The 23,349-nt window shown below is 42.8% G+C and overlaps 1 protein-coding gene across 3 annotated transcripts in view; it reads right to left on the reverse strand.

The window, feature by feature from the left end:
• LOC147028432 (nuclear receptor corepressor 1-like) overlaps positions 1 to 23,349 on the reverse strand; it is a 319,774-nt gene that overhangs the window by 262,643 nt on the left and 33,782 nt on the right. Inside the window, exon 1 of one of the 3 annotated variants that reach the window (XM_085878836.1) lies at positions 12,192 to 12,210. The exons of the other annotated variants lie outside the window; for them this stretch is intronic. The gene's annotated coding sequence lies outside the window, so the exon portion shown is untranslated. Of the gene's footprint in view, positions 1 to 12,191; positions 12,211 to 23,349 lie in introns of those variants that run through there. 3 annotated transcript variants of the gene reach the window in all.

Consider the following 23,349-nt stretch of genomic DNA (forward strand, 5'->3'; position numbering starts at 1 on the left):
GGATCAACATGCAAGACAAACAGCTTCCAGGGCAGCATGTTGAGCATCCTTAGAAGGATAAGCATCTCGACATTGCTCCAAGTCAGGAGAATTCCATGATTACATACTTTCCCTGACTGCTTAATAACATCAATGTTGCTTCCTGGTTGTGATTGGTGAATGTAGCACAATGTTGAGGATCAGCAATGTGTCCACACGGCAGATAGCACTTGTTGGAGCCAAATGCAATCTGGCCTAACCAGTCACAGTCAGTGGGGCATTAAGTGCCAGTATATAAGCCTAAAGTGCTTCAAAAGTCACCAAGTAGATGGAACAGCGATATGTTGCCTTGATGAGCCCTAACTATGAGAAAACGTTCTCCCACAGGCCCTGAAGGAACAGATTCCCGAGGCTGCCGGAGAGTTGCATAGCGTCTGCTACACAAGGAGATACGTTTCCATCAGTTTACTTTGCATTCGCTCAACAGTTGTTCAAGGTGAAGACCCGACAAAGCCCCGTTATAGGAGATGGAAGTGCGCAGGGATATCAATCTGAGGGAACTGACCACACAAAGCCAGAAAATAAAGCAATTTTATAAGGACAGGAGAATAAAATAAATCTGTCAGGAGCAAATTGGTTCAGGGTTAAGGAGCCTCGGTTCAGGAGATGGAATAGAATGGGAGCAAATAGTCGTGGAAAAGAGGAGATAGTTTAAAAGGCAAGTGAGCTTCGGCATGGAAAAACCACTTGGAAAACCATGATCATGCCACACCACAAAATAAACGAGAAAGCATCTCAAAATTGGTGTTGATGATGTATCATGATGTATCATCAACATCAAAAAAGAGATGTACAAAGCCCATCCACTTTGTACATCTCAACCAGAGAGTTGGTGTCAAAGCCACCCAATGCTCGCCTGTTTATACATTTATCGTTTTTCAAAGACTCGTCTAATAATTAATATTTTTTATAAAGCATTGCAGTGAAGTCTGATCCAAATAATTTTAAAGCAATATATGTATTTGTATCTTGTAATAAGTAACAAGAGCGCAAGTGAGCACAATATACGCCCGAACAAGAAGGTATATACAGACTTGTGCTACTACATGGAAAACAGCATCCTGGTTGCCATGGCAACCTCTTTAGATGACGAACGCATGTCGCGACACACCGCCTCCACAGTCTGTACCTATGTACCAAATATGAAACGTGAAAGTTGAAAACTTTAGGAGTTAGAGTGCGGACAGGAACGGATGGAAAACAGCATCCTGGTTGCCATGGCAACCAATTTAGATAACGAACGTATGTCACGACACACCGTATCCAGTCTGTACCTATGTACCAAATATGAAACGTGAAAGTTGAAAACTTTGGGAGTTAGAGTGCGGACAGGAACGGATGGAAAACAGCATCCTGGTTGCCATGGCAACCACTTTAGATAACAAACGTACGTCGTGACACACCGTCTCCACAGTCTGTACCTATGTACCAAATATGAAACGTGAAAGTTGAAAACTTTGGGAGTTAGAGTGCTGACAGGAATGGATGGACGGACGGACAGACAGACAGACAGACAGAGACAGGATGGACGGACGACCGGTATCACATAATACGCCCCGATATATATATATATATATATATATATATATATATATATATATATATATATATATATATATATATATATATATATATATATATATATATATATATATATATATTTATATATTCTCTCTCTTCTTCTTTCGGCTGCTCCTGTTAGGGGTCGCCACAGCGGATCATCTGTATGATCCGCATAGTGATTTGGCACATGTTTTATGCCGGATGCCCTTCCTGACGCAACCCTGGTCGCCTCTTACAACACAGGGATATGGTACACCTATTTTAACCGGGGTATACACCGGCCCAGTATACTGATCCTCATTTCGCCGATCTCGGAAGGATGACAGGCTGAGTCAACCCCCTGGTGTATTAATTCAGTGGCCCAACGGGGCTTGAACTCAGGACCTTTTGGATCCCAAGCCGCTGCCCTAACCACTGCGCCAACACCAGGATATATATATATATATATATATATATATATATATATATATATATATATATATATATATATATATATATATATATATATATATATATATATATATATATATATATATCGGGCATATAAAAAATAGTGTGGTAGATAAAAACATGAGAAAGGAAAAAATAACTTGCACCAAAAACTTTAACATTTTCACGCTCACGCTCACGCTGGGGGTATCGTTATAGCTCTCTGTTCTTCGAACAGGCGAGCTAAGAATGATCCACTTTGTACTCAAATTAAACTGGTGTTATATCTGTCATAAGTTTGGAGAAATTTCAGTCTGAAGAAAGAACAAAGGTTTGATTTATCTAAAATGAAAACAATAACAAAAGCTGTTGTTTATTACAAAATCATCAACAACAAAAATAACTTTTCTCGATTAAAATCTGAAATGAACATGTACTACGAGGAATAATAGATGAGAAAGAGGGAGAGAAACAGCGAGAGATACAGGTCGAGAGATCTTCAGAGACAAAGGCGGACGGCGTGTGGTCCACACAAACTCCACATCAGGACTGCAGGCGTCAGTCATCAGTCTGGACTGCAGAGCTAATCCAAGCCCTGCCACCACCAACTTCAAGGATTGATCGCACGGTGATACTTCAGCAGTATCACAGTGTGATCAATCCTTGATGTGTGAGCACCTCCAATGTTCCATTCTATCTGCCCACCTGTGGTGTTTATCCATTAGGTTAAAGCACAGTATATCCATTCAGGCCTTCAATATTTTTAGATCATGAAATCATGAACCCATTCAGTGACATCAAGCAATGAAATCATTACCCGTGCACGCAAAGCGAAAAGCGTGGATAAGGAATTGGTTCATGTCCGTCCGTCCGATCAGTTTATGATTGAGGAATAACTTATTTAAATTGAATGTTATATTTTGAACAAGAAATGGAACATGAATAGGAAGACAAGTTTCTTGTTTTAACATACTTTGGCCTTGATTTCGTCCCGATCACATATACACAGAGAGGAGTGAGATAATATTTTTACTTTGTCTGCCCGTCTGGCAGTCAAACAAAATTGAAAATCATTTCAAACAGGAAACTTACTGTTTTGAAGGACGTCATAAATGACATAAAAAACACGCACAAGGAACTAATATAATGTGTCAGGTAGGGTAATGTAATAGACACTGGGGTAAATGGTGGTAAAACATGGAATTAACTTATTTATACACTTATAAAATCTCTTTAAACCTTTTTTTAAATTTAATTTTATACTTGAACACTGCCTCACACAAATCACCTTCATAATTCTAAGAACCATGTGATATATCAATATATAGCATGAGAAGGCATGGCACGTGAGAGGGACCAGTATTGGGGTGAAGACTGCCAATATACCTATGTAAGTACGAGGCCACTTCAGTAGCACTAAGCTTCCAGATTTTTTAAACGATATTTTATATCATTATTTAATTCAAATTGAAGTATAGACTTGAACACTTAGTGAGGCCCCATCTAAAATAGTGTGTGCAGTTTTGTTCACCACAACTCAGGAAGGACGTAGCTGCCATAGAGGGGGTTCAGCACAGGGCTAGGACTGTAGATAGATTCCGGGCCCAGCAGGCTGGACTCAGCTATGAGGAGCGGCTAAGGAGATGGGTTTTATACACAAGAAGGGAGGCGGCTACGAGGGGATATGATGGAGATGTTTAAGATAATGAAAGGTATAGATAAAATAAGTGCAGATGAATTATTCAACAGAGTAAAGAGTGATAGGACCAGGGGCCATAGCCTGAGAGTAAAGAAGAGGAGGGTTAAGACAGTAGCAAGGCAGGGGACTTTTACTCAGAGAGGAGTTAATGCATGGAAGAACCTCCCTTGGAAGGTCGTGACAACAGAAACAGTAGATAAGTTTAAATTAGAATTAGATAGGTACCTGGAAGTTATGGAGATAGAAGGGCATATGGATATTGGCAGGACTTTTAGGAAGTTTGAGTATGGATGGGTGATTGTGTGCATCTGTGCAGAGTGTCATGTCTCTGAGGGTCTCGTCAGGAATTGACGGGTGGTGTGAACGGGTGGTGTGTGGTTGATGTTGCGTGTTTCTCGCCCAAAATCACCTTCACTCAGCACCTTGGTCTGGTGTTGATGTGGCGGAGGCAAAATGGGCCGAATGGCCTCCCCCTGCATCTAGTTTGCTTGTGTATCCTTGTATAACAATAGGGCATTGTGTTCTATGAACTTCATCATTTTTTTCTATTTTTGTAGTTAACAAATGAAACTCGGACTCTTGAGATTTGATGGGGGTCCTTGGTGTTCGAGTACAGCAAGCACAATAAACATTCTCTGCATTTACCGAAAAAGCCTGGAACACTTGCCTGCTGAAAAACGATTAAACAGTTCACAGGGAGAGGCCTAAGGGTAATTGGCTTTCCTTCCCCCAAGTAAACACACTCCCGGAACTCATCTCCAGGTTCATGTGAAAAAAAAAACACAGTCGCGTGCTTAAAATCTACGGCCGGGTTAATAAGGGCAATTTATCGTTACTGCTAAACGATCCGTGAACCCGTTGGGTTCCCGTTGTGACAGCTATGATGAAAAAAAGACAAAATTTTAATATTATTTCGTGGTCAAACTTTAACTTGAGAAAATTTGAGCATTTACCTCAGGAGTCATCGTTCGGCCAACCGGTTTCTCGAGGTATATCAACACATTCTTCATGGTTTGTCCTTGCGCTTTATGAACCATCACACCAAAACTTCACTGAATCGGGAATTGATTTTTAATAATTTTTTTCGTTGCCCGATTTGAACGAAACTTGATACTGCACACCGCAGGCGAATGGTACGTAAGGTGGCCCAAAAATGTTTGCGATATCGTGTACCGTTTTGGCTGTATTTCGGGAAAATACATACATATATATATATATATATATATATATATATATATATATATATATATATATATATATATATATATATATATATATACACACACACACACAGTCAAGCGCCACATTACGACGTTTCGGTCAACGACAGACCGCATATACGACGGTGGTCCCGTAAGATTATAATGGAGCTGAAAAATTCCTATCGCCTCGTGATGTCGTAGCCGTCGTAGCGCTGCCAGTCGTATAAAAGTACAGTATAGCACATACAATTATGTACAGTACATAATACTTGATTATGATAATAAACAACTATGTTACTGGTTTATGTATTTTCTCTACTGTAGATTTTATCATTATTTTAGAGTGTACACAATGGGAAGTATTTCTACTTATTTAAAAAAAAGGTTTACGAGATTTAATCTCATGTTGTTTTGTTCATCATGGCCCCGAACATTCATCAAAAACTTAAAAAAAAATTAAGTTTATAAAGAAAAAAAGTTACAGTAAGCTGAGGTTAATTTATTATTGAAGAAAGAATTTTTTTTTGTATTAGTTAGTGTCGCCTAAGTGTTTATAAATTCTACAGTTGTGTACAGTAATGTCCGAGGCCTTTACATTCACTCACCACTCACTCACCCAGAGCAACTTCCAGTCCTGCAAGCTCCATTCATGGTAAGTGCCCTATACAGGTGTACCATTTTTTTTATCTTTTATACCGTATTTTTTACTGTACCTTTTCTATGTTTAGATACACAAATACTTACCATTGTGTTACTATTGCCGACAGTATTCAGTACAGTAACATGTTGTACAGGTTTGTCAGTTAGGAGCAATAAGCTATACCATATAGCCAAGGTGTGTAGTCGGTTATACCATCGAGGTTTGAATAAGTACACTCTATGAAGTTCGCACAATGGCGACATCGCTTAACGACGCATTTCTCAGAATGTATCCCCGTCATTAAGTGGTGCATGACTGTATACACACACACACACACACACACACACACACACACACACACACACACACACACACACACACACACACACACACACACACACACACACACACACACACACACATATACTTGAGCCTGGTGTTGGCGCAGTGGTTAGGGCAGCGGCTTGGGATCGAAAAGGTCCTGAGTTCAAGCCCCGTTAGGCCACTGAAATAATACACCAGGGGGTTAACTCAGCCTGTCATCCTTCCGAGGTCGGCGAAATGAGTACCAGTGTACTGGGCCGGTGTGTACCCCGGTTAAAATAGGTGTACCATATCCCTGTGTCGTAAGAGGCGACCAGGGTTGCGTCAAGAAGGGCATCCGGCGTAAAACATGTGCCAAATCACTATGCGGATCATACGGATGATCCGCTATGGCGACCCCTAACGGGAGCAGCCGAAAGAAGAAGAAGAAGAAGATATATATATATATATATATATATATATATATATATATATATATATATATATATATATATATATATATATATGTATATATGTTGTTGTTGTTCATCTTTTGGCTGCTCCTGTTCGGGGTCGCCACAGCAGATCATCCGTTATGATCCGCATACTGATTTGGCATAGGTTTTACGCCGGATGCCCTTCCTGACGCATCCCTGGTCGCCTTTTACGATACAGGGATAAGGATTGGGTTTTGCCATGATTCCAGGCTGCTCTACACCCTCTCATAGCACGGCCCAGTGCAGAGCTCCTGTCCTCAAACGATCCTCCAACCCAAGCCTCCGAGTAGCCGGCTTACAGGCGCACGCCACTACGCCCGGACATACATACATACATACATATATATATATATATATATATATATATATATATATATATATACATACACACACACACACACACAAGATGAGAGTTTTAGTTATATATAGATAGATAATGGAACATGTACTTTCACGTTTTTACCTAATTTAATTTTTTTTAATGATCATCACAATAAGGTTTCGTTGAAAATTTGATGACAAAAGCTCAAATGGTAAAAAGTTATGGCCTGGACAGACAGACAGAACTGACAACAATATCCCCCACTTTTTTTTTCAAAAAGTGTGGGGATATTAATTTCCTTATTTTGAGAGGCATCCCGTTGATGACACCCATAGTTTCCCTATAAATGGCAGAGCTGAATGCTCTGGAACATGTTTTGGTGGTATTGTTTATTTTACCCGAGTTGAGATACGTTCTCGTTAAAAGGTTTCTGCTGGGTTTGGGTCTGTTTCTAAACTGAGAGGCTGAAGATAATATTTATTCAATGAAAAATTAGAGAAGAGATGGCAATGGTAGTGGAGAGGGAGGTGGGGGGGGGTACAGCTCTGGAGGGGTAGGGTATGTGTTTGTTGCAAGTGTAATGGCTACAAGCTGCTACGTGCCGAATATTGTGTCTGGCCACTTGGCCATGTACTATTACCAATACATAATGCTTCATGGGCAGTGGTACAGGAGAGCTGAAAAAGCCCACATGCCACTGGGTGAACTGACAAGACTGTCCACCTCGAAGACAACTGTGTGAATGGATACTTTCAAATGATTAAACGCATGTCCAGAATGTTTGTTGATTTTCCATACAAGATGGAGGCTCCTGCAATACAATCATATGCGATAGCTTTTATACACATGACCAGAGTGCAAGCACAATATGCAATGATCATGTATGTGGGGGCCAGTACACACCCCTGACGAACTCCAGTAACAACTGGAAATGAGTAAGAGATGGTATCACCCACATCTCACAGCACTCTCAGTTCCAGAGTATGGTTCAGACATCCGATCGATCAGTTTTGGGGGCACCGCACAAGACCAAGAATCCTCCAGAGGGCATCCCGATTCACTAAATCAAACACTTTACAGAGATCAACATAGGTCGCACGCAGCCCCTGTCGAAACTCACGTCTCCGTTGGGAAGACCTGACGGGCAAGGATACGGTCAATCGTTGACCTCTTCGGTGTAAAGCCCGACTGCTCTGGGCACTGGTGCTCAAGGAGATGGTGGCGAACCCAATCAATAATTATCCGAGCAAAGACCTTGCCGGGCACTGAGAGCAGCATCACCCCTCGGTCGTTGTTGCAGTCCTGGCAATCAACCTTCCCTTTCCAGAGAGGGACAACAAGGCCCCTCTTCCAGTCAGTTGGGATGATGCCTGTGTTTCATGCAGAGCACAGATCTGGTTGCAACGACACGAGTGCAGCATTTCCACCAATCTTGAGAAGTTTGGCATGGAATCCAGATCCCAGGAGCTTCACCCCATTTCAACCGGATCACCGCAGCCTGTGTTTCCACAAACGAAGGTGGATCACAGTTGATTGGACAGTCAGCAATAGGGATATCCAACTCTGACATCCAACTCAACAGCTGGTATATCACCCTGGTCCAGCGGGCCTTCACTTTGGACTCTTCTGTCAAAAGCCCACCACCCTTTGCTCTAACTGCAGTCCACGGAGGGTGATTGTGTGATTGTGACGCAATGTGCGATTTCCACTGATAGCAGGACGAGAATCACTTGACTACAGGTGATGCTAGACCCCTCACAGATTCCTCGCACACAGGCCTCCTTTTCCACCCTCAGCGCAAGAACAGTTTTACGCCAGGACTCCGTGAACACCTCAGCTCTGCCATTAAACCGAGCCCTGTGATTCTGGTCAATCGTATTCAGTGTCCCTTGAGACAAAATTCTTCTTCACCCGATGGTGAGTTCCAAGACATCCACCGGCAACATCAAGAATGGTGGTCTTGATTACAAGACCTTGAAGGCACTCCACAACTCTTCAAGATTCCCCAAAGCACTCAGACCCCCCCCCCCTTCCACAAATCTCTACCTAGCCTATTTGCAAACTCCTCAGCTACCCTGTCATCCTTGAGTTTTCCAACATCCAGCCTCGGCTGGGATGGTACCATTCTCCCAGATTTAAGCTACAACTTCAGAGTTACTACAACAAGCCTGTGGTCGGTATTGAGGAACTGAGCACTTCGGGAGACCCTGCATTTCTGAATCATCCTTCAGTGACCACCAACTAACACATGTATCTCCTTTGCCACACCAGCGGCGTTGGAATACCAAGTCCAGCGATGAGCTTGTGGGCGCTGAAACCATGAACCAGCTACCTTAAATCCGTGACTTCTTGCAAAGTCAAGGAACTTAGTGCTAGTCAGGTTCACGGTTCAGACTCATGGGACCAACACATGTCTCATATCCATCCCTATCAGTTCCAGTCAATACATTGAAATCCCCCAAAACTAGAAGAGTATCGTGCCGAGGAAACTGATCAACCACAGACTCGAGCGCGGCATAGAATGCGTCCTTCACGGTGAGATCACTTGCCTCAGTCGGAGCATACACAGAGACCAGGGAAACGACACCCAAGGAGTGACGAATCTTTAGTCTCATAATACGCTCGTTTACTGATGTCACCTCAATTATCATTGGAGTCAGCTTGTGGACACAGCTGCAGAAACTCTTTGGGCATGGTAACCATCAGAGTGACCAGATCAATCGTAGGTGTAACCATCCGCCATGATTTCGCCGCTATCCCATCTCCAAATACCTATGTGCTGCAACATCAATGTTCAAACGCTTGAGCTCAGATGATAACAGACAGGTGATCATCCTCTCTTCGAGATAGGACATTCCAGGCACCCACCCAAAGGGACCGCCTCAGGTTAACCCAAGAAGACCGCCGTCTGGTGGACGACACCTTAGCACCACTCCGCCACACACCACTGCAATCTGATCCTGGAGGTTTACCTTGTGGTTTTCCTCCCATCATCAAGGAATGGGAGTCCCGAAGGCTTTGCCCCAATCTCTTCATCCGGTGAGCTGCCCTGTGGAGTGCAGCAACACAGGAGGTACTCCCATGGAGTGGGTCTTCAGATATTCATATATTTGTGGGTTTTGCAGAATGAAGTGTTTTACGGTGGCCAGAGTGCAAATCTTGCCACCAACCTCTTAAGAAATAAAAATAATAATAAAAAATTACCCCCGTCTGGGGGTGACGGTCATCTCTATAATACCACAAGTTCTCAATGTTCAGTTATGACCGAAGACTACTGCGCAGTAGAACTGTGCAGTTTGGTTAAAGATGACTCAGCATTTTGGCACGCGCACCAAATTATATTTTGAAAATAAATGCCGTCGTTTCCATTTCGGGTTTTGAAACTTTTGCACCTTCGGCAGAAAATGTATAAATATACAAGGTCAGCTGCTATGCAATGACACCATTCACTAACTTTTACCATGCCCAGTAGAGAATATATAGCTTCCTGAAGGTCGGGCAGTTTTTGCAAACTTTGAAGTCACGTGACGCAAAAACGAAAGCGAAATTCGAAAATCCGTCCCGAGCAAATTTAGATATTGTCCCATACATTCATATGCCACAATCAAATTCAAGATCGCTTGAGAAATGTAGGAGGAGATAGAATTTGAAAATCGTCATTTTCGCATTTTTTGCCAACTTTGAAGTCACGTGACATGAAAACAAAAGCGAATATCGAAAATCCGGCCTGACCAAATTTAGATATTGTCCCATAGATTCATATGCTACAATCAAATTCAAGATCACTTGAGAAATAGCGGAGGAGAGAGAATTTGAAAATCGTCATTTTCGCAACTTCAAAGGCCTCGTGACCTTGACCTTGACCTTCGGTGACCTTGAAAGTCATACCGTCGTGTACGTCTCATCGACCTCTATCAGCATCACTAATGACCAGATCTCCCGCTTTAACTTCATTGCGAACGGACGGACAGACGGACAGACGGATCGAAGGACATCGACACCCATTTTATTCGGTCATGCTCGAAGAGATGACCTAAAAAGGAACCCAACTGCAGGAGGACGTCCGCAGACACTTGGACACGAGAAATGGATGACCATTGGCTCGTAAGGAGCTCCTCCGCCCTTTGACAGGTTTTGTTTTTAATCCTGCTGAATGTCCATATCCATACACCCTCCTCACCAGAAAACCTGGTGGGGGAGACAGTTTAGTCACCGACAACCCGACCATGGAACAGGTTTGTACAGGTTTACATGGTATCTGTAGCAAGTCACAGATCTAATCTGGCCTGACGTGACAAAAACAAGAGTACACTTTAAATCACAGAAAGCATCTCCAATGGTTTAAATAGCCGCTTGTATCATTGCCTGGATATCCTGTTCAATTCCCAATCACGTGCAAATGTTCAAGCTTAGCCTGCAGATTGCAAAACGGTCCCAAGTTGAATTTGAGGGCTCGCCAGGAAAAGCATGGAAAGCTTTTGCAGTTGCAAAACAAGTAACACTTTTGTTTCCTGATTGTTACCTTGTTGGAGTGCCAAGAATAATCAAGTGCTGTTTCTATCACCTCCAAAATCAAGATGACAGTTCTCTGGGAGTAAGGCACCCGAAGATACGACTACACAGTTTACCCCGCTCAATTTACCTGTTTTACCTTAAAATGAAACCGAAGTCAAATTTAAAAATAAGAGGATTCTTGGGTCTGTTTGCTAGCATATAAAATATTATTTGAATGAAATAAATTTGATAATGATCATGTCGAGTAAATACTCGTTTTATCAAACGTGGCCGATTTCACATTAATGAGGGCACTGGTTGGCACAAGCATCAGGAATTCTGACATGGAAACTTGTTAAAAACAACATCAATGTAGCCCATTCTGATAAAAGCTGATATTCACAAGTGCCATATCCATTGATATCACTGGGGGGGGGGGGGGGGGATACTGCTTGATAGTTGTCTGTTTTGGTTGACCAGGATGAACGCAACTCAATGGAGGTGGAACGAGTTTGCAAGATTCGCCGGCCGCGGTTAAAACGACTGCAGCTCATGTTCAACGACTGACAGTGTTAGTATGGTTTCACCAACTTTCAAAGTCCGGAAAAATCATGAATTCACAAGATATTATTCATTGGAAGGTAATGTCTCTTGCCTGTCTGTGCTTGCACAGCTGCAGTAATTCTATCACTCGTGAAATGCACAAAAAGATGAGAGGCACTGACACTGCCAAGCAATTGTTCATCACATCACAGCATCTCTAGGTCCTCATGCTGTAATATTTACTGTATATTACATGGTCCAAGCCACAATCCCAGTGTGCGCGTGCGTGCGTGTTTTAAACTGTTGTCCTCTTTTGGATTATGCAAGTGACAAAGTGCAGCATTTATGCCGAATGATGCAACAAACGGTGACTTGCCTCCGCAGCACAGCGGTAAAATATTTTCTATTTCATCACAACTCATTACCAAGGACACGTCATCTACGATGTTCTTCCGTTCACCTGAGGCAATGTAAATTGCAGATGGTGTCATCTATCCCAGGGGTGAAGCACCTCTCTTCTCCCCAGTGTTTCATTAAGAATTCCAAGTCAACACGAGTGATTCTGCTTTGGTGGAAGCACGACGATCAGCAAGCCAACATCTCGCCTGGAAACAGATCGCAACTTTGCCGCGATCACAATTGTCTCCTTTGAAGCGAAACGTACAAAGTACTGCATTAATGATTCAAAAAGAAATGAGGACATCGATGGACCGAATGTCGTGTACCGGTACAAAAAATGGGATGATGTGGAAATAAAAAAAAAAAAACACAAGAACCAGTTTCATTCATCACTCCACGATAGTGATCTTAGTGATTTGTGATTTACTTAGTGATCGTTTCGTACATCAATCAAGTGTTATCCATCCGTGAGCAGAATTCCCTTCCCCTCCAAAAACGACAAAAGCTACTTGGTTGAGGAAGAAAATTGGAAAAACGACTTTGGGAATTCTGTAACACCCCCTTGAATCGCTGACCGGTTCAATCGAAAGACAGGAGGGCATGTTGAACTTCCTCAACATGTCGCATCACCATCTGTGAGTGTCAATGAGGGTGCAAAATGAAGTGACACACCAAGAAGGATAATTTAAAATAGAACGCGTAATTGTTGTTGCTGCAGTCATGGTGACAGCGGTTGTTGTTTGTGTGCTCCCTCCGTGTACTTTAAGTATTTTATATTGCTTCGAGAAGTATTAACATAAATAGCATAATTTGGTGAGCATAAAAATAAATAATATAATTTTCTTATTGTCGTAAGCACGACAGATACACCATGCGAGGAGGGACGCTTCTTTTTGTACGAGATAGAAGCTCCAATTTGGTTGATGGAACAACAGGAGTCGATCAGATTTTTCACATCACATGCTGATGACAGAAAACACAAATGTCATTTCAGCAAATGTGCCAATACTTTCTGTGGAGGCAGATCGAGCGTGGTGTTCAAGTTTTCCTGAGACGCTGTGAAAAACACCAATTTGTATCTCGTGCTTTGCACAACTAATCGGAGACCCCCAGAGATTCAAGAGAACATGAAGTGCCGTTCGTCACGGTCCGTCCACCAAGAACTGGAGGAAACACCAAACTCGAGTTTTCATCTCCAGCTCTCTCTCTCTCTCTCTCTCTCTCTCTCGGAAAAAGGTCTGCACTGGTCATCGAGGAGCACTGGTTTACCAAAAGGCACGTAAACACTGTATCGATAAACCGTACTGCAAGACAGTACATCCAACCCAATGGGATCAAACCCAAACTGTGCAGAGCGTCGGTGCTGCCGATGCAGTCTCCTGGGCTGTTGGGCACAGTCCTGGACGGGTCGCCGCTCGCTCCGATGCAGGGTACTCAAAATGGCTCGTTACCCCCAGGAAGCTGGTACTCGTTCTGCCGACCTCAGAAGGATGACAGGCCGAGTCAACCCACCTGGTGTTATTTCAACGGTGTGACAGGGACTCGAACTCAGAACACAAATATCTTAAGCTAACCACCTTAACTGTGTTGCCAACACCAGGCTTAAACAGTTGACTAGAAGTATACAAATCTTGCCCATAAAATGGATGAACATTAAGACATGTACCTTGGTCTTCAAATAAACTAACAGCTGTGCATCTTGACTTCGGTCGGTTTAATCTGCCTCTGGCGTGAAATTCTAAAATTCCGAGTGAAGAAAAGTAATAAATTGGCTAAATATTACATTATCCTCTGCATGACCATTCCTGATGGCCAAGGCGTTAATTAATTAATTGATATTCCTGGAACTTTTACATTGTATAGAAATAGACAATCACACGACATTTCCATCCCAACAATAAGGTCTGAACATTGACTGTACAACCTACTGCTACTACTACTACTATTCAAACCTTCTTGTGGGGTAGGCTGGGGAAAGTTTTTGGCCCAGGCTTTTCACCAATCAGCTGGCCAGGCCGGATGTTTGACTAAATGTGGTAGGAATTTTGAATTTGTTCAGATGCCAGACATGATCACATACTCCCTGTCCAAAGACACCATGGGATCTTTTACGTCCACCAACTGAGGCTAGCAGACAGGACACCTGGCATAGGAGGGCTGGCGCACTTCCGTCACGAAAAGCCCAACATGACATCATGACGTGGCTTTCAAACGGATCACGAAAACGTCAGGCCATACATTGGTTTAGTAAATGTTATCAAAGTGAGGCTTGTGGAATGTTAAGAATGTTCACAAGCATACACACGTCAGAAAAGTACCCGTGGTCAAACCGCATGGTGCAGAGCCCTGGATCTGTGGTACGAGTTTTGATATCCCAAGACTGTGGAAACAAACACAGGACCTGGTAAAATGCTTCCCAGGGTCAAACAAACGGTGGCGTAGTCTGGTCGGGCCATTCGAGGATTAAAGAAGTGCTTAAACTCCCTGTGCCCGCAAACCCCACTGACTCCACACCAACACATTCATTTTAACCCAACTGACTCCACACTGTAGCCCCACCGACTTGAGCTTGCCTCAAAAACCCCACCGACCCACTTTTCCTCAAACCCCACCGACCCACTTTGCCTCAACCACCACCGACTCCACCCACGCTGCACCACATTTATCTCTCAGGAGGTTCCAAAATTAACCAGTTACCTCTCAGATCGGTTTGAACATGGTACCCCTGGAAGGCATGTGTATCATTCACCTCCTTCTCCTCCTCCTCCTCCTCCTCCCACTTCCCCTCCCCCACCACTCTCCGTCAAACCACCAACTTCCCGAACACTGGCTGCGAGCCAAATTGTCTTTCAACACACAATAGTCAGTTCAACAAACACACAAAGCCACTGAAAGAACATCTGGCAATAACAGTCCCCCAATGGCACTGTAATTAGCAAGTCTAATATGGGCACATGTTTCACAAGCGGAAGCAACTTCAAGGTTCCTGCCAAAAATGTGAAAAGGATCTAAATAACAACATCAAAGTGTTGGAGTTATACGAATGGAAGTGTGCTGATGTGAAAGGGAAATATGACACAAACATCATGGGAATCACGATTTTTGACATCGTGTGCTGAAGGACACCAAGGTACACTCAGCCGCTATAATACATATATGTCCCAATATATATGCTTATGTCCCAATGATTCGGTCCAGTTTTCACAAGATGGAGTGGAGTCCACCAGGGATCGTGAGCATGAGCCACCTGCAGCCCAACGGGTTCCAAGATACTCCACAGGGATCATGTCCGAGACAACCACACCAATCGGGTTCCAGGAGAGTCCACCTTGGGATTGTGTGCCCGAGTCGCCCGCAACCCATTGGGTTCCAGGAGGGTCCATGGGGATCATGTGCCTGAGGAACCCACACCTATCAATTTCTTGGAGAGTCCATAAGGATTGTGTTGCCTGAGCCACCCACACACACCAGCGAGATCATGTGCCAAAGCCACACACACCTATCAATTTCAAGGAGAGTCCATAGGGATTGTATTGCCCGAGCCACCCACACCTATTGGGTTCCAAGAAAATCCATAAGGATCGTGTGCCGAAGTCACCTATAGGCTTTCAGGTTCCAGGAAAGTCCATCGGAATTGTGTGATCCAATCATCCACAGCCTATTGAGTTCGAGGATATCTTCAAATCCCAAACTCCTAAATGTAAAGTTTTTGTGAGTCAGTTCAATCCCAAATACATTCCTTTGATTTCCTTATTCAAGACAATATGGAATCCAATTTCAGAATCATCACTCCACTGTCAAAATAACGACCCTCATGTCCCAACAATTCTGCCAGACATTCCTTCAAAGGAAACACTTAAAATCTCAATTTCTGTTTGAGGAATGAATGAAGGTTCAAGTGATCCCTTCAGCATACTTCTCATCCAGATACGCATCGACCCAAAGAGCCCCGTTTTATCATAGTCTGTCATCAACGACTCTCTTTTATGTGTCAGAAAAGCATGGTGCAGCTGATTTGTCCTCATTCACTCCCACCCCCTGCCCCCCTAATCACTCCCATGCAGGCCAAGCAGAATGGTAGTTTTGTTGGGGGTAAGGATAAGGAGGTGAGGTAGGACATTGGCTGCATGATTTGGAATCAAATGCCAAATTGCATCCCCTAAAGCTCGTTAATAAACAACAAAAGAATGCCAATAATAACAATGCTTTTTATGCCTGAAACTCGTGTCAGCCTGACATCACTCAGGTTCCAAAAAAACACTGCTTTATCAAGCAATCGTGTGGAAAGGATATTAAACGGCATCAGTACACTTCTGCAGTAAAGAGAAATCAGCCGAGAGAGGTTAGGATCCTGCGATTAATTTGCAATTGGTCACTGGCTTTGACGCCAAAACAAATTTCTGTTATGGACCCGAGGCATCAAAATGCTACATATAATCCAAACAGTTTCAAATGGAGCACCTCGCCACCAGGAGAGCATTTGAAATTGAAGTTGCATCAGACGTGGGAATAAATGCAAATTGTTGCTCCCAGATTGCTGGCTCGATGACAGAAGACGCCATTTGCATTTTTGCCTCCTCCATCCCCACCCCGTTTCGAATCCTGTGTAGTCAGGGGTAACTTGCTAGTCAAGTTAAAAAACTCAAACACGTGATGATATGATGAACGGACGAATGAATGAAAGAACCTGTCCATGATTGGCTAAAAATACATGACGTCACTTTTTCACAACTAATCAAGAACAAGACCATGCAAACGCACTCGACCAACCTTGTTCAGAGAAGTAAATTCTCACCAAAATGTCTGCAGATTTTGGTGAACTTAAATATTAAACATTTGATCTAAAGTTTGAGATTAATCAGAATATGATAAGAAGCAATTCCAATGGGCCTACATCCATTCCAGTCTGGTTTCTTGTGACAAGACAATTGAGGGACAAAAAGCAAGATGGAAACTGGGACAATATTCATGTTTTTGATTGATGAAAATTTTCTTGTAGTCATGGGCTTGCTTTTGCTTGTAGGTAGTTCGAAGGCCAAAACATTTTTTTATCTCTCTTCTTATTCACATTTCAGGGAGATCATGTATGTAGTAGAGTGGTTACTGCCATTTTGTGGTCTAGTAGGATAGCCTCTGAGCATGGAACACCCTGGATGGAACAACAAATAGCCAAGTGCAAAACAGTGAAAGCAAGGAGAAAACAACATTTAACACTGATGGCATGCGTAAGGACTGCTTACAAGGCTGACCTTTTCACAGCCTTCATTGTGCAAATAATGTTATTGGTTATGAACAAAGTAAGGCATTGTGCTGCCTGATGGCTGTCGGATTTTAAATTGTATTCCATGCAAGGCTTGCATTCTCTCTCTGTCCCCGTTTCCCAGCCATGTGTCTGTCTCCGTCTGTCTGCTTGCCCCCCCCTCCCTTTTGTCCACAAGTCCACATGTCCTCCTCCAGTCTGCCTGTCCCCTTCTAGTCCACCTGTCTGTCCCATCCCCACCCGTCCCCACATGCCTCCCTGCTTGACCCCGCATGCGTTCCCCCACCCCTCACACGCCATGCATCCCTTAGCTGTCGCTATCTCTGTCGCAGTAGACAAAGCCTCGTTTCCAGGGTAACTCAGCACCAGGTTGCCTGAGCTGCTGCTCCATTGGGATGAACCATGGACATGATTGTAGATTCACATTCCTTGGAATGGTCATTCAGGGACAGCACTCGTGTCCATTTGAATCTGGTAAATTATGTAGGAGTGATGGCTGAAATGGTACACCTGCTTATCTGGTGAATTTGAATTGGAAAGGTAATACACCATCCGTGGTGGTATGAAAACTCTCCTGGCACAGAGAGAAGGAAATAAAATTTAAAAATAGACCAAAAGAGAAAAAAAATCCTCCCTCCCCACCCCTCCCCACCCCACCAGCAAACCAATGTTCTGCCCCCCACACCCACTCCTCCCAGAGATCCTCGACTCATTTCCTGTCCCTAAACCAGCTGGTTTGAAAAACCCAGACTGGGAAGGAAATAGAGAGACTGCTGAGGCAACCCAAACCTTGAGATATGATGGAAATGAGTCACATGACTGACTGGAAGAGGTCCAGCAGCTTCTAAGTGTGCCAAACAAACACAAGCCAGTTGCTATCCAACTGTCTTGCTTCAACCCAATCCACAGCTACAACACCGCATGAGTATTTTGACACAAAGCACTGCTGGATTCAAGCATTTTAAAACGATATATCCATCAAAGCAGATTGACATGCAAACATGCCGAGTTTATCAATTTAATATACATCCATAATTCAATGGTAAAAGGTGTTCTTTGCATGTAAACCTTTCTGCAATTACTTAGCGAGATGGATTCCGTGGATGCTTTGGTTTCAGATAGTGGGGCTAAGCTGGATTTAAGGCCCAAATTTACAATGTTTACCCATTAACCAAAGGCGGTGATTGCGGTCGCTAAATGTCGAAGTTATTTTTCAGAACAACCAGAATCTGTACATGTTCTGCAAAATTTTTATCATTTATCAAACACTGAGGACAACCACGCTCTTGCATGCTCTCCAGGGCTAATTAGTTAGGACTTGGTGTATTTCCGAGGTTATCTTTATCTGACATTGTAAAGTTCCTCCACACTCTTTCTCCCTGCTGTCAGGAATGCTAATCATTTGCGAGTTAAGGTTCTCCGTTGGTAACTTTGTGGTGATGGTGATTTTGTTGTCATCGGGATTTCTACCTCTGCCATGGGGTGGTTGGTTGGTGAATGGAACAGCCTATATCAGCGAACAAATGATCGTTCACTGCTGCACCTGCATAGAGAGCTGCTGGAGGCAAGTGGCCTGAGAGCCTCTTCTCATGCAGCTGCTCCAATTGCTTGACTTCATCAGACTTTGAATGAGTGGCCTAGCCGAGTGGACTTCAGAGTGGCTGCAGGGATGTTGCATAACATGGGCAGCCCGTCTCCACCGCTATATTTTCCCAGAACTGTGTTTAGTCTGGCCCCTCACACTTCGTTCAACTGTAGATTTATGCTTTACTCTGAGATGACTTCCCTGTACATCTCCAGATCGACATGTTCTTTATGCCTATTCCCATGAACTCTGTAGCAGTTGTGCAGGAGAACGTTAATATTTCCTTTGGCTTATATATTAATATACTGTATATAATAATTTTCAGGTTTTCATGAGGAATCATTTCCTGGACTAATTGCTGTGCAAGCAACATGAGGCGAGACAACAACCTCAATGGGCTCAGTAAATTTCTTATAAAAATGAACAAACAAGGAAACATACAAGGAACAATTCAAAAACAACATGTGAGTGACTCCAGTGGAAGCTGCACTCCTTTCTCCCATGTTTCTTGAAGGAATGCTTTACAGGATGATTTATTTGGCTTCTGCAGCCAACACTTTGGAAAATTGAGAGAAATAAGGGAAACACATTTAATTGAGTGAACAATAATTAATTTGACTTATTTTCACTATTACGACTGCACGCCCATTAAAACGGGGAAAGGAAACAGACTCGAAATAAGACAAAGTTTGTTTCCTTCCTTTTGATGCACAAGAAAATGAGGAACACTTTCTGCAAAGCTTGTGGATTAAGCTGCAACTCATGTATCAACCGATCAACCGCTCCAATATCAGCAAGTTTTAAACAGAATTACAAGTGCCATTTTAAAAGCTTCAAGCTCAAACATCTTGTATGACTAAAGAAATAAAAGCAAATTCAAACAGTGGATTCAAATTAAGGTCAGAAAGAAAAGAAAACCTTTCCTTCCAACAATAGCTTGAAATGGAAAGTCAGGAAACTGTCAACTTCAAAAGTTAGAGGAAAACATTTACAGCCAGCTGTGAATAACCAGATGGTTATCAACGTTGCTCAACTGTAACTCGTGTCAAGATGAATGCACGAATCACCAGGGCTCCAGCATAACTCCTGTCTCGATAATTCGCTGATGTGGGACCCCTTTAAACCGAAGAATGAGTGAACCCGAGCTGTTATTCATAAAGAGTATCTTCTCGTTTATAAAACACAACGCAGCACAACACAGCACAACACCACACAACACCACACAACACACCTGTGCAAAAGTTTGGGTTATTTTCACTTTTGTGATGCTATTCCCCGTTAAACATTTGTGGAAAGTTGGAAGTGTGCAATGCAGATAGGTGGTGATTCAAATGTTTGTGAAAGTCAATTTAATATCAGTTACCTCAAAGTATATCGAATAAATTAGGAAAATGAAGAAGTTTAATTTTTGCTTTGCATAAATATATTATATTATGCTGGTAATATCTACTTACCACAAATAATATAGGCAGGAAACTGTGCACTTTTGTTGGAAAGTAAATAACAATAAATTATTGAAGTAAACAACACTAGTTACATTTTAAATGTGAATTACAGCAAACCACAATAAAATTTGCAAATTAGTGAATGTGTGAGATTTGTTTTCATCAGGTTGTTCCCATGCTTGAAAGTCTATGAGAGGGTTCAGAATGGCACCAAGGAAGCAACTCTCAACAGAACAGTGTGTGAAGCTCCAAACTCTGTGAGAAGAGAGTACACTGTGAAGAAAGTAGGAGAAAAATGAAAATCTCCTGCAATGGTGCGAGGTACACTTTGTAATGCTTGAAAAAAAAACTGGCTTTGTACAAGAGAAGACAAGGCCAGGAAGACACAGAAGGACCTCCACAAGGCAAGACAAGCACTTGAAGTTGCTCAGCCTACATGCTTGAATAAAATATAGTCAGCAGCTGAAAAATGAAATGGGAGCAGGCCTAAACATTCACTACTCGTCCAGCACTGTGTGCAGAAGGCTGACTGCACCAAGTCTCCACAGCAGAGATGCAGCAAATAAACCATTGCTCAGACCACAGAATAAGGTGAAAGTACCGACATTTGCAAGGCAACCAAGATTGGGCGACTGAACAATGGAATAGGTTACTCTGGTCTGATGAATCAAAGTTTGAACTTCTTGGATCTAAGAGATGTGCAGTTCGTACGCTGAAGGCCTGGAGAACGTTATGACACGCAATGTTTGCAGCCGACTGTTAACATGGGGGAGTAGAAAAACTCTGCTTTTAGTGGAGGAAAAATGTTAACATCATTGGGATGCTAACAAAAGAGGAGTACAAGCAGATACTGCAGCACCATGCAGTTTCTCGTGGAAATTGTATATTCGGAAGAGCATTCATTTCCCAACAAGATACTGATCCAAAACACACTTCCAATATTGTAAAACAATATTTGGAGAACATAGTTACAAGCTGGTGTGGCTGAAGTGTTGGAATTGACACCCCCAAATCAGGACGTGAGTCCCATTGAGGCCGTGTAGGATTACTTGGAAATAGAGAAGAATAAGAAGAACCCAACTAACCCCACATAAATGTGGAATATACTACAGGATATTTGGCACAATATTCCTGCAAGCGTGCTTCAGTCGTATATCGGAAACATGGGTAAAAGAGTAAAGCATTCAAGAAGGTAAGGGCAGATACACAAACACAAGGTATTGACCGAGACTATAAAATAACTGTTCTTGTTATTGAATTAAACAGTTTGTTTTACACACATTTATAAAGGTTGTTAATTTACAACAGTAAATGCATATGACTTCTCACTGATAATTTGATGAATTCACCCGAAAGTATGAATATCCATTGGAATAACCCAAAACTTTCACACATTCACTGTGGATACGTTCCTGAAAAATTCCAAAAATGTTGAATCCGCAAATGTCGGGGCATAGGTTCCAAGCCGTTCGTGATTCAGGAAGGAAAAAATTAAAAATTTCACGAACACGAATGCACATGATTGGAGTTTCATTACTAGAAGGGAACTCGGTAGAGCGCATACGTCTGCCACATAATGCCTGATCCACGAGAACATATCGGGCCCAATACATTTTTTGAAATATCATGCGATACAGTACTATATCATTTTTGGCCCTATCTCTCAATGGTGAAGAATGACTTTCAAAAATAATAATAATTCTCGTATCCAGATCCGGGTTTGAATATTCACCAAAATCTAATCAGTTCTTTCCTAGTTACACACCGAACCTGCCCTCTAAATTTCATTCGGATCCGTCCTCAACTTTTTAAGATATCCTGTACACAAACAAACAGACAAAAAGAGAGAAAGGGGTAAAAACATAACCCCCACCTTCAGGTGAGGATACAGGTGAGGGTTCGAGTTAGCAGGTCAAGGCAGAGGGACAAGAAGAAAGAATGAGACCTAGGACACTTCACATATGTAGCAATCCAGAGCTTGTGGGTAGATGGAGGGGGGGGAGTGGGTAGTGTGACCATTGTTTGTGGGGGATGGTGGGGGGGGATGGTTTATGCGCATGTAGAGGTGCTTTATGCGCAGTTGGTGCAAGATGGTTTTAGAGCTGTGTTATGTGCGTGGCTGGGGAGAGATGGTTGTGGTGCCCACAAAAACCAAGAATACATGAAGCACAGGGCCAGGAATGTCGAAGCAGGACACATTTTATGAACGGTAAATACATGGGGTCTCGAATGTCAAACGTCAGGATTTCACGACATTTATCTCACACACACACACACACACACACACACACACACACACACACACACACACACACACACACACACACACACACACACACACACACACACACACACACACACACACACACACACACACACACACACACACACACACACACACACACACACACCTGAGAGGGCTCCGTTCCACCTTCTGAAAGCTGCATATATGGAGATAACCAACGACACATGCTTAAGCTATTGTGGTACCATAACCGCCAAAAGCTTCTCCGTCACTTATGAACCAAATTTATGGCATGTTCATAAATTAAAATGACTGTTCTCTGGCTCTCCATCCTGTCCCTCCCCCACCCCTTCCACCACACAATCTCCTTATGTGTCAAAAATGACCCCAATCACATCCTTCCTACCATTGCATACATGTCTCAGTCGCTTAAAGGCAGCATCTGTATATTATGCAGACAAAGGAGATGGTGGGGGTGGGGTAGAGTGGGAGGGATGAAGGAAGGATGATTGGAGCTGTGAAAAAAGGTAAAGGAGTTGGGATTGAGATAAGAATAAGGGGAGAGAGGAGGTATACAAGCATATATATATATATATATGTATTTGGTATAATGATTTCAAAAAAATTGTGAATTACAATAAACAACCGACCATAGGTGTTGCTTCGGTTTGTTTTGTCAACTAA

Source organism: Eptatretus burgeri, chromosome 4 (genome assembly GCF_056783735.1).
Source record: "Eptatretus burgeri isolate ZD-2024b chromosome 4, Ebu_testis_v1, whole genome shotgun sequence".
NCBI lineage: Eukaryota > Metazoa > Chordata > Myxini > Myxiniformes > Myxinidae > Eptatretus > Eptatretus burgeri.